General features: G+C 38.4%; 1 long non-coding RNA gene across 2 annotated transcripts in view; it reads right to left on the reverse strand.

Moving 5' to 3' along the window:
• LOC119502952 overlaps positions 1 to 10,218 on the reverse strand; it is a 30,208-nt gene extending 19,990 nt beyond the window's left edge. For both annotated transcript variants that reach the window (XR_005210224.1, XR_005210225.1), the window contains exons 1-2: positions 10,020 to 10,218; positions 9,824 to 9,866 (exon numbers count right to left, since the gene is read on the reverse strand). This is a non-coding gene — a long non-coding RNA (uncharacterized LOC119502952). The remainder of the gene's footprint in view (positions 1 to 9,823; positions 9,867 to 10,019) is intronic.
• Between the last annotated feature and the right edge of the window lie 4,914 nt (positions 10,219 to 15,132).

A 15,132-nucleotide genomic window follows, 5' to 3' on the forward strand; every position in this document is an offset into this window, starting at 1 on the left:
TGTTTTAAGCAATTAACCCAAGCACTTTACTCAACTGGTGTGTAGATATATGTGTATATATATATATATATTGTGCTTATTTAATCGTATTAATTCTATCAACAAAATAATTCTTAACATTCCTTTTTGCACGAATAAAATAATACAACGACTGAAATCTATAAATAATATTATAATATTGTTTGCTGTGCCTCCTTTAAACAATTTACACATTTATTTTATTTGTTGTTTTTTCTCCGATGGGATTTTAACCTACCAAATATGGTTTTAAATAAAGGAACCCTTTAAAAGTGCCCGTAAGGCATACAAAGCCCCTCGAACCACCCAATTAGGGTGCGACGCTTTAACCCAAACCCTAACCATGACAAATAAATACCTGACAACAACCCTTACCCTAACTCAGGGGTCTGCAACCTGCAGCTCCGGAGCCACATGCGGCTCTTAAGCCCCTCTCCAGTGGCTCCCTGTGGATTTAAAAAAAAAATGAATAACGGTTATTTTTTTTAACATTTTGATTTATCATTCTTGTAGGTCTACGGTGATTCCTACATTCTCCAGTTGCAAAAATCTGTAGCCTATACTATACTAAAAATTTCAGTCAACCAAAATGTGCGTCATCTACGGCCGGGTGCTCAACCTCAGGAGCTCAATTGGCTAGCTATGGATTCTAAATCCCAAAAAAAAGAAAAGTCTTGGAGGAAAATAGAGAATGTAATATTGTGTGGACAGATTCGACAACAAAAAAAATAACATTGAAAGACATTTCAAGGACAAGCACACTGGATTTGCTGAAAAGCCAGAAACAGCTTCCAGCCAAATGTCCTGAGATGTTTCTTCAATGTCCTGCCTCTCATTTGCATTTGGACCCCTCAATGCATTAGACATAATAGGCTGTGTTACCTTCATCACAATGATAAAATGTTTTGCGGCTCCAGACAGATTTCTTTTTATTTTATTTGGCCTAAATTGGCTCTTTTGATAGTAAAGGTTGCTGACAACAACCCTTACCCTAACCATCACTACTAAATGCCTGACAACAACCCTAATGGTACGTGTCCACAGGGGCGCTTTTTATCGCGAGGGGACGCGACGCTTCCCAACATTGGACGCTTGGTGGGCTGCCACTAGACACAAGGCTGTCCCCATCTGATTGGACGAACGCTTTGCCTCCGTGGGCTGCTGCTCCCAGCTTTCAAACCGGAAACAATATGGAGGCTCGTTTGGAAACTTTCTTCTCTTATTTCACGAAAATAGTTCACCGAAATGTGTTTCTGAAAACATTTGAGGCGAGAAATAAGCCGTGCAGTTGCTAAATCTCTTTATTTTGGATCAACAACGTTTATTTTAAAAGATTCTCGGAAGTCTCGAGAGGCGGCGAGTCGCGTCGGACGGCCGTGATTTTCATAAAGTAGACGAGCCCTCAACTTTATGCAAATGAGGAGCGGGCGTTGTGACGCTCCGTTTCTCGAATCGCGACGCCACGCTACCAGAATGCATTGCGCGGCTGCTTACATAGACAATGAATGGGAAGCGTGGAAAGGACGGAGCCTGTTTACACGTACCATTACCCTTACCCTAACCACAACTACTAAATGTCTGATAACAACCCTTAACCTTACCATCACTACATCTAATCTAACCCTAACCCCGCCTGTGCCCCGAGGACCTAATTCCCATATATATCTATTTTCTTGTTTTATACTGCGTTCATACCTGACCCCAACCCTAACCATGACAACTAAATGCCTGACCCCAACCCTTACCCTAACCCTAACCCTAACCTTAACCTAATCTAACCTGAACCTGAAAACCAAGTCTAAACCCTCAAACAGGCCTTTAAAGGTATTTTGTACTCTGTACATTTTGGCCAGTCCCAAATGTCCTCACTTTCCAAAAATGTCCTCACTCTGAAGGTCTAAACCTCAAATTGGTCCTCATAAAGATAGCTGTACAAGTACAGACACACACACACACACAGTGCCAGCCATGTGGGTCTATTTGGGTCAGAGCTGAAATGAAAGTGTTGTCGCAGGAACAGACAGTTACACCAACACAGATTCTCTCTCAGCGCTGCTCCCAGAGTGTGTGTGTGCATATAGAGTGTATTTATATACGTATATATATCCGAGTGTGTACATAAGTGTGTGTTCGTGCTCCCGTCAGCTCCGCTCCACTTGTCGGGCCACGTTTGGACAAGTGCGTCAGCGTCTCCCTCCTTTCTTGCTGTCATGTTTATTCTCGGCTGTATACCTTTATGTTCCCGCCGTCGCATTAACCTATATTAACACCGCGAAGACGCCGCCTCATCAAAAGACGCCGCAGCCGTTTGAGCCTGTCACATCTAACTAGACTGAACGTGATTTCCTTTACATTCCCCGCGCGCCGACGGGTCGCCGGAGCGAGATGCAAACTCCCCTGTGTAATGTCGGCGGAGTTTGAAGAGCGATCCTGGCAGCCTGCATTAGGAGGCAGATCTGTGCTGGTGGTGGTGCAGTGATGTTATATAATGCTCTTAGCGTTTTGTTTTAACCTCGGCAGCAGATGGGCGCGGTTCAACACGCCAAGACAAACACACACACACCCGTCTGCTGCCTAAAGGGTCGATACGTCAGATTTGACTGTCAGTATTCTATTGATCAGCAGCCACAAACATTAAACGGATTAAACGGCGCTACAGGTGAACAACACGTCTGAGCTTCAACGCCTAAAATCTAATTCATACTCCGACGCTCACTGCTGGAAAGTACTCAAGTACAATTTTGAGGTACTTGTACTCTACCTGAGTATTTCATTTTTCTGCTATCTTATACCAGCGGTGGAGGAAGAACTCTGATGCTACTTAAAGGAGCTCATTTTCAGGTTCATACTTGTATTTCTGGGTTTCTACTAAAACATGTTTACAAGCTTTAAAGTGATAGTTCGGGTGTTTTGAAGTGGGGTTGTATGAGCTACTTATCCATTAAGGGTGGGAAAAAAATGGGTTTGGACCCATCCGTCCTCCCACCAGCCAAAATTGGACTTTCTCTCTCTTTATACTACGGCAGTTGCTCTGACGTCTAATAAACCCTTTCACACCAAGGACTCAACCAGGGTTGCACCAGGGTTGGTTGTGTGTATGAAAGGGTTAACCCGCGTTCATCGACTTGCCCTTACGACCAAGGTCGACAGGTGGGTCAGACCAGGGTCAATTTCGATGTGAATGGCACGGAGCAGGGTCGCTAACAAACGGGGCAGGACAAACCTGGAAACGAGGGCGCACAGTCCGTGACGTAACGGTCACAGGTCGCCGCTGCTCATAAACAAACGACGGGAAGGTGGCAGGAATGATTTCAGACACACCGGAGATGAACGACGGATGAGAACAACATGGATGTGTGGCGAGACATCGAGAAGCGGGAGCTGCTGGCCGTCTGCGGTCAGGAAGAAAAAAGCGGTAGATGACGGGACCGTGATGGACAACGTAGTGTAACGTTAAACGAACATAATGAGGCTTCTGAATGAGAGACACATCCGCCGTTACGTTACACAGAAACACACCGTGTTAATAACAAGCCGACCACCTCACGGTACCGCCAGTTGTACGCACATCTGTTTTTAAAGCGTGTTTACACAGTTTCTATTTATAACGTTACCTTTTTTTAACTTTTTATCTTTCAAAATAAACCTGCTAAAAGATCCATCTGTCACCTTTTCTCTCCGTTGCAAACCAAATCCTAGTTCATTACATTATCAAGCAATTAGTAAACTAAATGAAACTCATTTATTATGTTTGGACAAGCTCTCACATTATACAACAGTTGCCACATGTCCAGCTGAACAACTTTAGTAGGTCTACTATATAATCTTTGCTGGGATGGTGGAGTGAGTGAAATATACATTTCAGTCTTCTGAAGTGTCTTATCCGTTTATAAATGTAGCCTATATTATCATATTAGATAACACAATGTAGTCTAATATATGATAAATGGGTTCTGTAGATAGACCGAGGAGAAAGGGTTCATGTTGATGAATAGATCCTGTAAATCTGTATGTCGTCTGTATGTTTTTGCAAACATTAAAGCTCCATACATTCAACATAGTTAAACATTTTATAAACCTAAAAATGCTGTGTGTTCTTTATTTACACTGTATACCAAAACCATGATTCACTCTGTGACATTTTATGTTTTTGCACACATGATGATGTCACTATCATCTCCTCTCAAATACTGACATGGGTGGGTTTACATTGAAGTAAGTTGAAAGCCTGGTGCGTCTCATACAGACGCTAAAGGGGCGGCGGTATTTGACGAATCGGGAGTGAGAACGGGTCGTTTTAGTCAACAAATATTATTATTATACTATAAATTATTCAAAATATTTCATTCTGAGATGCATGTGACGACACCGCTATAGTCAGGAGTAACACTGGATCACCAACCAGACAAAAACAAAACGCCTGACAGAGACCCTGAAACCCGACTGAAAACAGGTTGACACGACAATTAAAAAGACGTCTTCTTCGTTGCCTCCAGGTGTTCCATGTTTTCCCTCTCTGACACTGACTGGCTGTTGAATCAACAAATCGAAACCTTGCATCAAAAGCTTGTTTCTTTCAAAACGAGACCCAAATAGTTTGAAGGAGACACTTCAGCTCTGAACAAAGTGTTGAAAACAAACATGAACAAAAGCTGCAGGTGCATTCAAACGGCCTCCAAAGAGCCCCCCCCCCCACTCCACACACACACACACACACACACACACATGTACTGAGTTAAAAAGAAAAAGGAAAAGTTTGCAGTCCAATAAAACAGCCTTGTAATAAATCTAAGTAAACTGGATTCTGTTGGTGAGTTTTACAATTTGCTGACATATTACTCATCTGAAAATTCACAGGGTTTGAATGCCTGGAAGGAAAATCCCAAATTTCTGATGACAACTGAAAAGCAGCTTGTGCTGATATACTGAGTCTCTAAATACAAACTTTAAACTAATACAGTATAAAAGGTTAATGCACGTACATGTAACGCTGGTGGAATTAAATCAATATAACAAAAACATACCAGACATTATGCTCAAAATGTACGGAAACTAGAAGCAAGTAAATGCAGATACGTAATATGTAAGGATGTCAATCAATTATAATATTTAACCACGATTATTTGCAAATTAATCACATTTTGTATCTGTTCAAAATGTACCTTAAAGGGAGATTTGTCAAGTATTTAATACTCTTATCAACATGGGAGTGGTCAAATATGCTGCTTTATGCAAATGTATGTATATATGTCCTCAATCTAGCTTTAAAACTGAGCCCGCTACAAAATCTTTATTTTACATTTACACCTTTAAACATTATGTTGGGGATTCTGGATGAAAAGTGTCCCCAGATAATAAATACAATTATTCTAGTTGGGTTCAATCAAGAGCTTATCTGAGTTTAAGTTTCCCGAACAAAATACATTGCAAAGCCAATTTCTTTTGGGAAAAATAATTGCTAAAAAAACACCAAAATGCAGCGCAACACAACATGAGGTAGAAAAACATCTGCTTTAGTGAAGAGGGGCTATATAAAATATTAAATACACTCTACCTGTCTTTACCTCCCTTTAATTTCCTTTTGTCTCAGAGTTTTCTTTATTTTTATCTTCTTTTTGTGAGGTTGTGTTTGTTTTGTGTATTTTATTAAATACAAAAATAAATAAATAATTAATAAATTAATCAAGAATCTAATTGTCATATTAATCAATAATTAAAATAATAAAAAAAGGCTTTTTTAGTACATTACATTGTAGATGTGTTTCTGTTTTTCTGCTGTGCGAGTACATTTCCTTTCAACCCCCCAAAAAAAGCAAAAAATATGACACAAACTGTATAATAATGATTTTACAGGACATAAGTTGAGCCATTGATCTCCAACAAGAGACACGCTGAAGTCACTGATGAAGCAACATAAAACAAACCACAGAAGAAGAGTGTTTTCAAAGAGCATTTTGATCAGAGCAGAGAGAGACATTTAAAACCAAATCCCCAAATATAGAGAAGTGACTACTGTATGGGACAGATGATCCTGTGAAACCTCTCAAATCAGCAAGTTCAGCACACGGCGGAGTAAATACGAGTGTGTGTGAGTGTCTGCTTTCTTTTTTTTTTGGTGTTTGTGACACGTTGTGCAGCGCCGCCGCCTGTCAGACGTCTCGTCTTCAGATACTCTGACAGATTGGGATGTTAAGACGGTGATTTCAGCCCGGTTACATCAACCCTCCTCCTCCTCCTCCTCTCCTCTACGCTCTGCACCAGCCGACAAAAATCAGCAGCAGCCATTTAAGATGTTGTCAAAGGAAATTACAGCGTGTCCGTGAAGCGCTAAGGATACCTCCCCCACCTCCTCCTCTTCCTCCCTCCTCCTCCTCCTCTTCTTCCTCCCCTCCGGCTCACCTGGGGAGGAGCAGAGGGAGCTGCAGGAGGAGGTCAGATGATGTTTCTCAGTTCACTTTACTGGAACTTTCAAATCAATTCTCATTTGTCTCAAGAACAGAGCTGACAAAAAATGTGTCTGTCTATTCCTGGAAAGCTGCGATGAAAAGCTGTGTGATGTTGTTTTAAATGACTCCGACAGGAGAGGTCAGAGGTCGGCGTGATTCATCGCTCCGACCCGTTCACACACACACGGTGTCACAATTTGTCGTCGATTTGATGAAAGTGGAAAACGCATGTAACATGAGTTTACTTTTAATTCATTTAGATTGTTAACAATGGGATGTAATTAAGTACATTTACTCAAGTATTGTACTTCAGGACAAGTTCGAGTTACACATCAGAGGTACTTTTTATTCCACTACTAGGGCTGGGCAATACGGACAAAATGTTCTATTCCGATATGGCTCATTTCATATCTCGAAAAACAATATTTATCATGATATAGCATGTTTTCTGGTAATTCAATAAATAGTCTTTATGAAATAGGGCTGTCAAAGTTAACGCGACAATAACGAGGTAATGCAAATTAATTTTAACACCACTCATGTCTTTACCGCATTATGCAAATTCATTTTAATTTGCGATTAACTATGTACTGTTAGATACTTGCCCAAAGTATGTTACCTTTAAACGGCCATGTTTATTGAAATTATTTGAAAATTTCTTATTTGAAATTTTAGTTGAGTTTCTGCTGAGAAAGAAATCCTGTCAAACAGCTCCGTTTCACCTCAATCTCCCTGTTTAACTGAGGTGTTTCTATTAGATTACATGTTTCCAGCAGCAGCTGCATGTTAACAGGAGACATTCCTGATGTTTTGTGTAAATATTTAAGTTGAAAGTGTCATAAAAACAACAGCTGCCTGGAGGGAAGGAAGTCAATCTAAAGACTGATTGTATGCTTTGGCACATCGTCGGCGGTAAAGTAAAGTTCCTTGTCTTGTTTGTTTTTTAAGTAAGCATACAGTGGTTCTTTAGACGGAGTAGAAACTTCAAAAGCAGATTTAAAAAGGTTTCTACTATTAAAATAAATCCTGAGGAAGAGTTTGTTCTCTGCTGTTGATGCAGCGACATTAAGACGAAGCTGATGAAAGCGACAGAAAATAAAACTGTAGTTTGGATGTTCATCTTTTTGGTGATGTTGAAAACAATGAGAACGTTTCAGAGAGAAAAACACATCACAAAACAAAAAACCCCACCCATGTAAAACATTATGGAGGAGGAGAAGGAGGAGGAGGAAGAGGAACGGCAGCAGGATAAACGGTCGGTTGCACCATCAGCAGCGCTCCTCGCGGTTTGATCCCTGACAGGGGACAAACGTTATTACTGCGGCGGGTTATTTAATGTGCACGCTAATAGAAAACACACAAATTCATTAAAGAGGAGCTCCTGAATACAGCTGTGATACTGAGGAGACTAAACCAGAGGCAAGATGTTGAATCGTATCTTTCTGATTTCCTTTATATACGACTGATACGACACATATTCATGGTTAAACTAGAGAAAACAAGCTGATGAATGAGAAACACATCTTCATAACAACGTGTTGAGCGATCGATACGCAGCAGAGCAACCCTGACTCTTCATCACAGCTCTGATCTGTGTTGGCATGCTCAGACAATACCTGATCAATAACCTGATCGATACTGTATTACAGCTGAATCAGGTGAGCTGCTGGCGGAGTTTAACAAGCAGGCCGCAGAGACTCAAAAACAGAAAGAAGATTGTCTTTATTCTTTTTCTATGAAGTGCTGACCTTGACTGCTCAAATAACATTTACTTGTTCCTGACACATCCATCAATCCGTCCTCCGGTGAGTTCAGTTGCAGGAGAGACAATTTAATGTGTTGTTTTTAAAGACATTTACCTCGTTAACTATTGAGGACTAAACCTCTTCCATACACTAACGTTCAAGAGTTAGTAATCTGCTACGACAGAGCTCGATTAGTCCAGTCAGATATGTGAGAGGACGACTTTATGTGCCACTAATTTCTTTAACACATTATCGCAACTTGTGATTTTTAGGTTGTAGCGGGCTCAGTTTTAAAGCTAGATTGAAGATACTGGTATCATATGAAACTACAAAACCTAATAAATCCATCGGTACCAACCATGTCGTACTAGCTCGTAGGGAAAGAGGCTAAATAACACTCCAAACTTACGGTAAATTTTGGCGAGGAAAAACTGTCATGGCCATTTTCAAAGGGGTCCCTTGACCTCTGACCTCCAGATGTGTGAATGTAAATAGGTTCTATGGGTACCCACGAGTCTCCCCTTTACAGACATGCCCACTTTATGATAATCACATGCAGTTTGGGGCAAGTCATAGTCCTACATACATACTGTGAGGGTTTCTGGACAATATCTGTCATCGTTTTGTGTTGTTAATTGATTTCCAATTATAAATATATACATACATTTGCATAAAGCAGCATATTTGTCCACTCCCATGTTGATAAGAGTATTAAATACTTGACAAATCTCCCTTTAAGGTACATTTTGAACTGATGAAAATGTGTGATTATTTTGTGATTAATCACAAATAACTATGGACCATAATGCAATTAATTGCGATTTAATATTTTAATCGATTGACAGCCCTAGTAACAAATAAATACATAGATATGAATTTACTGAGATGTTATTTAGCTATCATTAAATAAAGAGGAAAAAAGGGCTTTCACAAAATATTTAGACAATAAGATTTTTGATAAATAACCATCAGTTATGTGGATATAATGACTAAGTGACTAAAGGCAAATAATAGAACAGCTAGAACAGTCTGGGAAGTTCAGAAAATTACATCACTTTACTGTAACGCAGCCTTTAAAACCAGGAATAGATTAATGCGATATCCAAAATCTTTTTTTTTTCTTTGATGAGACTAGATATCGTCTTAGATTTTGGATATCACTACATCACGATATCCAAAATCTAAGACGATATCTAGTCTCATATAATATCGGTATATTGCTCAGCCTTAGTGGAGGCCACTGTGTGCCGGTTACAGAGATAAAAGATCTGCTGTAGTAAATATAAAACTTTCACTTTGTAAGAAAACACACGATAAAACACGAAGAAGCAAAACAATAAATAATAACCAGCCTGAGACAAAAACAACAGAAGAACAATAATAAATTCACCACCAGCAATCCCAACAAAACCATTAAAGACAGTCTCTTATCTCAATAACTACACACCAATAATAAAACAGTATAACACCGACAGTATCCACTCTTTACTTTAAATACTTTAAATACATTTTGTTGCTAATATTATGTTGAATGCAGGACTTTTAGTTGTAATAGAGTATATTTGTATACTGTGGTATTATTACTACTTTGACTTGAGTAAATGATTTAAATACCTCTTCCAGATGTTTGCTGGGATGCAGATGTGTTGTTTGTCATCTGAAAAGAGAAAGAAAAAGAAGAAAGTTGGTTGTTTTTAAGTTGTTCAGGTGTTTTATTATCATTAGTTTAGGGTCTCTAATGACCCGGAAACACTAATGTGGGTAAAAGATGTTTTTAATAGAAAGCTAATAGAAGGAGCAGCTCAGTCACCTGGATTAATTGGCAATTAACTTCAAAATTATTCTAATTTACTTCTGCGTTTTGTCTTCACACACATAGTAAAACTATTTGTTTAGTGTTTGTTGTTAGCTAGAGAGAAATCTCTGTGATTATAAACACTGTTAGCATGCTACCTGTTGTTGATTAGCTAAATGTTTGTAGCATCCTGCTACCTGCTGCTGCTGCTGCTGCTTCCGGCTCCTAATGGCCAAACCGGAAGTTAAGGCTTCCAACCGGCTTTATAGTGGAGGGAACTCTGGACTGTACCATGTTGAGTAGAGTGCAGGGGTGTCATTGTTTTTAAAGTACCCTGAACAATACATACGGTTAAATAATTATCTGTTACTACAATTCGAATAATTATTAGAGATTTATGTTGTGTTGTTTTCTCGTAGAAACGTTATTTTGTTGTCTTAATTGAATATAAATTGATTAAAAGAGGATAGACACCCCTAATGGGTGTAAAAATGTCACTAATAGATATCAGCATGAAACTTCCCCAGTTGACTACTGTTATTTAATGCTAACTTTTGGTGAATTTAGGAGAAATCTACAGACGCAAATAGAGAAAGTAGTAAAATAAACACCTAAATGTGTATTTTGTTAATGTGTACTTATGTTATAAATAAAGTTATAATAACTTTATATTTATAAAGTTTAATAACTTTATATTTATAAAATTATTATAAATAACTTTATATTTATAATAACTATAAATAAATAAATACAAATAAAAATGAAAATGGAAAAGTGAAGTGTATATATATACATAAATAAATAAAAATGGAAAATTAATGGAAATTAATTAATTAAAAAATAAATAATAATAAATGATAAAAATAATAATTATGCTTACTTTTGGTGAATTTAAGAGAAATCTACAGACGCAAATAGATAAAGTAATAAAATAAACACCTAAATCGGTATTTTGGTAGTGTGTACTTTATTATAAATAAAGTTATAATAACTTTATATTTATAAAGTTACTAAAAATAACTTTATATTTATAGTAACTAGAAATAAATAGATAAAAATAAAAACTGAAAATGGAAAAGTGAAGTATATATACATAAATAAATAAATAAAGATGGAAAATTAATGGAAATGAATTAATTAATAAAAAAAATCATAATCATGTCTATTTATTTCTTCTTTTCTAGGAAACATCATTATATTCTTAGATCTTCATTACAGATGTCTTTTTGTTTTAAAGTGATGGAGCAGGAATCAAACCTGCAGTATTACACCAGCAGCTCCCCTTCAAAATAAAAGACCTCTTCTGCTCAAACTTCTCCCGTCTTTATTCCAGCGGTTGGTTTTTAAAACTTTCTCAGAGTTTGAGGCTGTAAATGGGACTCAAACCTGCAGCCTTCGTGCTACCAGCTGACTGAGCTGCAGCTGCTTCACTCTTTACTCTGTTATTGGCTTTCAAAACAGCCTTTTAGAAGTAGAGATGTGACTTGATCCCACCACCTCTAAACCTATCTGCTCTGCTGATTGAGCCATTGAGTCTTCATGTGCGAGAGCTTTTTCAAGCCCTTTTCCTTTAGATGCCGTCTCTTGATTGTCAAAAGCAAAAAGCGTTGTGTCAAATCCAAAAACACCACAACTGAGTGCAGCTGCGTACTGCAGTGAGCTAACAGCCTCAACACTCTTCTCTTGAAGCTTTTCAATATTTCCACTACATGGAAGCTTTGATAAACACACTTGCAAATTAGGAATCTGAAAGGAAACTTGAACCTGTGACCTCAAGTTCTTCATGCGAGCTCTTTGCCCATTCAGCCACTGAGTCTAATTATTCTCTGATATTTTTTTCTTTCTTTTGGATGCAGGCACTTAAACATGCAACCAGACATTTAATCATCAGCGTATAAAAGACTGGATTCTCTCCACGCATTAGGGAACAGCTTTTTCTTTTCACGCCGGTGAATTGGAGGATGCTCCAGCTTGTCTGTTGCAAAATAAAAAACACCTGGAGGGGTTCAAAAACACAACGTCTGGGGCTCTGACGAGGTGCTGATCTGCTGCAGCTACCGGACCTGATCGTGTCCCTTTGCTTTACATTTAAAGGGACTATTTGTAACTTTCAGAATTGCTTGTTAACAGCGACACCTGTGGCCGTTAAGTCAACGAAAGTCAGCGTCGGGCTCGCGCTTTGCTCACTCTAAATAGACATGAACGAGCATCGCTCAAAACAGTGAGGCGACACACGTCAGCTAAAACCACAATATCACTCTATATTTCAGCTGCTTGGCAGTAATGTTAGCTGACCAGACGAAGGTCTCTCCATGAATCAATGCTGATCCTAGTGTTGGCTTTTCCTGCTTCAGCCCCGCTGGGTTCCGCAGCGAGAAACGTTGTCGTCTCTGACCGCAGCCGGAGGGAACAGGGGAGACACCGGAGTTTTGGTTGGAGACGACAACGTTTCTCTCTGCGGAGCCCCGTCACTTCACAAGACACGGGAAACCTCTGTTGGTCTGGAGGAGCTACAGCAGTTATTTCTGCACAAACGTCCACTGTACATTCACTAGATATTCTCAGAGCTAAACTAACTCTTCTGCAGTGTGGAGTGTGCGCGCATAACCGTGAGGTGGAGTGAGAACGCGCGTGTCGTGTGAGTGAAGACAAGCAGGCAGCGGAGCGGTCTGAACAGCGTAGCCACACACGAGCGCGCATATGCGAGCGTGCATTGGACACCGACCCGGTAGATTTATACGTTTAAAAAGTTACAAACAGTCCCTTTAAAGGTTCAGCGTGTAGGATGTGGCGGCATCTAGGGGTGAGACTGCAGATTGCAACCAACTGAAACTTCTCCAGTTGGCCAAGCGTGTTGGAGAACTACGGTAGCTGACGCAAAAACGTGAAAACTTGAATATGCCAACCTAGAGTCAGTGTTTGGTTTGTCCGTTCTGGACTACTGTAGAAACATGGCGGGCAGCTTTGTGAAGAGGATCGGCTCCCTATGTAGGTTTACTAAGTGCAAAGAACGTATATCGCCAAGAAGTGAAAGTCAATTGTTCGTTCCATTGCAACATCAGCGCCCAGCAGCAGAGCTGTGCTTCCGCCATTTAGGACTGAAAGCGACTACCGGATGCCAGTAAAACGTCCGCCTACAAAGTGCCGCACAGAAGTAAAACTAGATTATTTCTATTCCATTGTCATATTCTACCGAAATGGCCTGTGTTGAACAATGAAATCATTATTGATATAATAAGCGTGTTCAGTCCAAAATGGCGGCAGCGGCTGTTGTTAAAAAAAACACCAGAGTTTCGTCTCTTTGCTTCTAAACTCTTTGATAAACGGCTCATTCTGAAGTAACGAAAACACAACGACTCTGAGTTCCAGGTGATTATACACTAATGAAAACAAATTTATGAATATTATATTACATTTATGCTATAAAATATAAATGTAATTCTATACACTGTTTCTTTAAAGACATTAAGATTGACTTTACTGTTAACCTGTTTACAGTTCTGGCATTGTGTGCATTTGATTTTTGCACCTTATTGATAATCTTTACTGTTTCTATTTTGTTTATACTTTATATTTTCACCCTTGTACTGCAAAGTTGTATCTTATCTTTATGTGGATAAAGTGTCAAATAGCATAAAATAAGGAGAATATTTAACTTTTCCTAAAAATGTTCAGCTCCACGTGAAAACTCTGATTATTGTAGCGTCTAATATCAGCATGCTGATTTTGTTATAAAAGTGTAAACTGTCTGTAACTAAAGATTAATCCTCACATCTGAAATCACAGTGACAATATCACAGTGACATCACACGTCAGATACAAAATATGCAGTCACATGTTTCAGGACTGAATAACAGGAATATTATTCCAAAATTTGTAATTCGTGAGACTTCAAAAAAATTAATTCCATGTTCATATTTCATACTTTCCAACAACATTTCAGATGGTGAAAGTTTTTTTTAAAAAGAGGTCACCATTATGTCAGTGGGGTCGGTCCTGCATTTAGCATCATCTCCAGTAAACTGAAAGTCAAAGAGCAGAAAGTAAACGGTCAGCTCACACAAATCACAAAAACAACATCATATTTCCCACTTACCTTAAGTACGATGGAGGCGAATGAAATATAATTTATGATGCTCGAGGCTTTCAATTCACAATTCCATTTACATCCATTGTTTTCAGTCGGCAGCAGAGGCTTCAAAAGGTAGAAATCCAGCAGAAACCTTCATACATAAAACTCAATCTGCTCAGTATCATGAGGGGTATGTGAAAAAAAAACATGTTTTTATACATATTTATTATATAATATATTTTTCATATAATTTAGTTTTCTTATTTGGGTCCAGATCTACCGGTTTGATCGGAATTATGAAAACAGTCGCACAATATTGAAACGTTGATTGTAGAATAATAAACATTAAAGGTCCCATATTGTGCTCATCTTCAGGTTCATACTTGTATTTTGTGTTTCTACTAGAACATGTTTACATGCTTTAATGTTCAAATAACACATTATTTTTCTCATACTGTCTGTCTGAATATACCTGTATTCATCCTCTGTCTGAAACGCTCCGTTTTAGTGCATTTCAATGGAATGGCAACGGAATTTAGAATGTTTACATTTAAAACAAATTGAAATTGTCTAAATATTGTAGATTTGTGACATCACAAATGTATAGAAATCCTGACGGCTTGTTTGAAATGCAGAGTTTCTGAATACGAGCTGTGTGTATTTCTCTGTGGATTGAGCGTTTTGATACTTTCACAATATTTATACATCACTTAAACCTGCTATATAATATAAAAGACATGAAAATCTTACTTTTTTACAATATGGGACCTTTAACATCCATTCAATGAGTAACATTTATTTACATAACACCACTGAAAATAACAGTTAAAAGAGGCTTTACCATAAATTAATTCATTCCATCAATAATACCAACCGCATACTACACAACTACATAAACACATAATGTAAACAAACAATCTTTTTACGGATCCTTACATTTCTGTTTGTGTGTGGAATGCTGGAAGAGTGATTAACATCTTAAATTCAGTGTAAAATGTAACTAATGAAGGACCAATATTCAAATAAAACAACAGTGGAATACTTCAATAAAGATGA

This window comes from Sebastes umbrosus, chromosome 15 (genome assembly GCF_015220745.1).
Source record: "Sebastes umbrosus isolate fSebUmb1 chromosome 15, fSebUmb1.pri, whole genome shotgun sequence".
NCBI lineage: Eukaryota > Metazoa > Chordata > Actinopteri > Perciformes > Sebastidae > Sebastes > Sebastes umbrosus.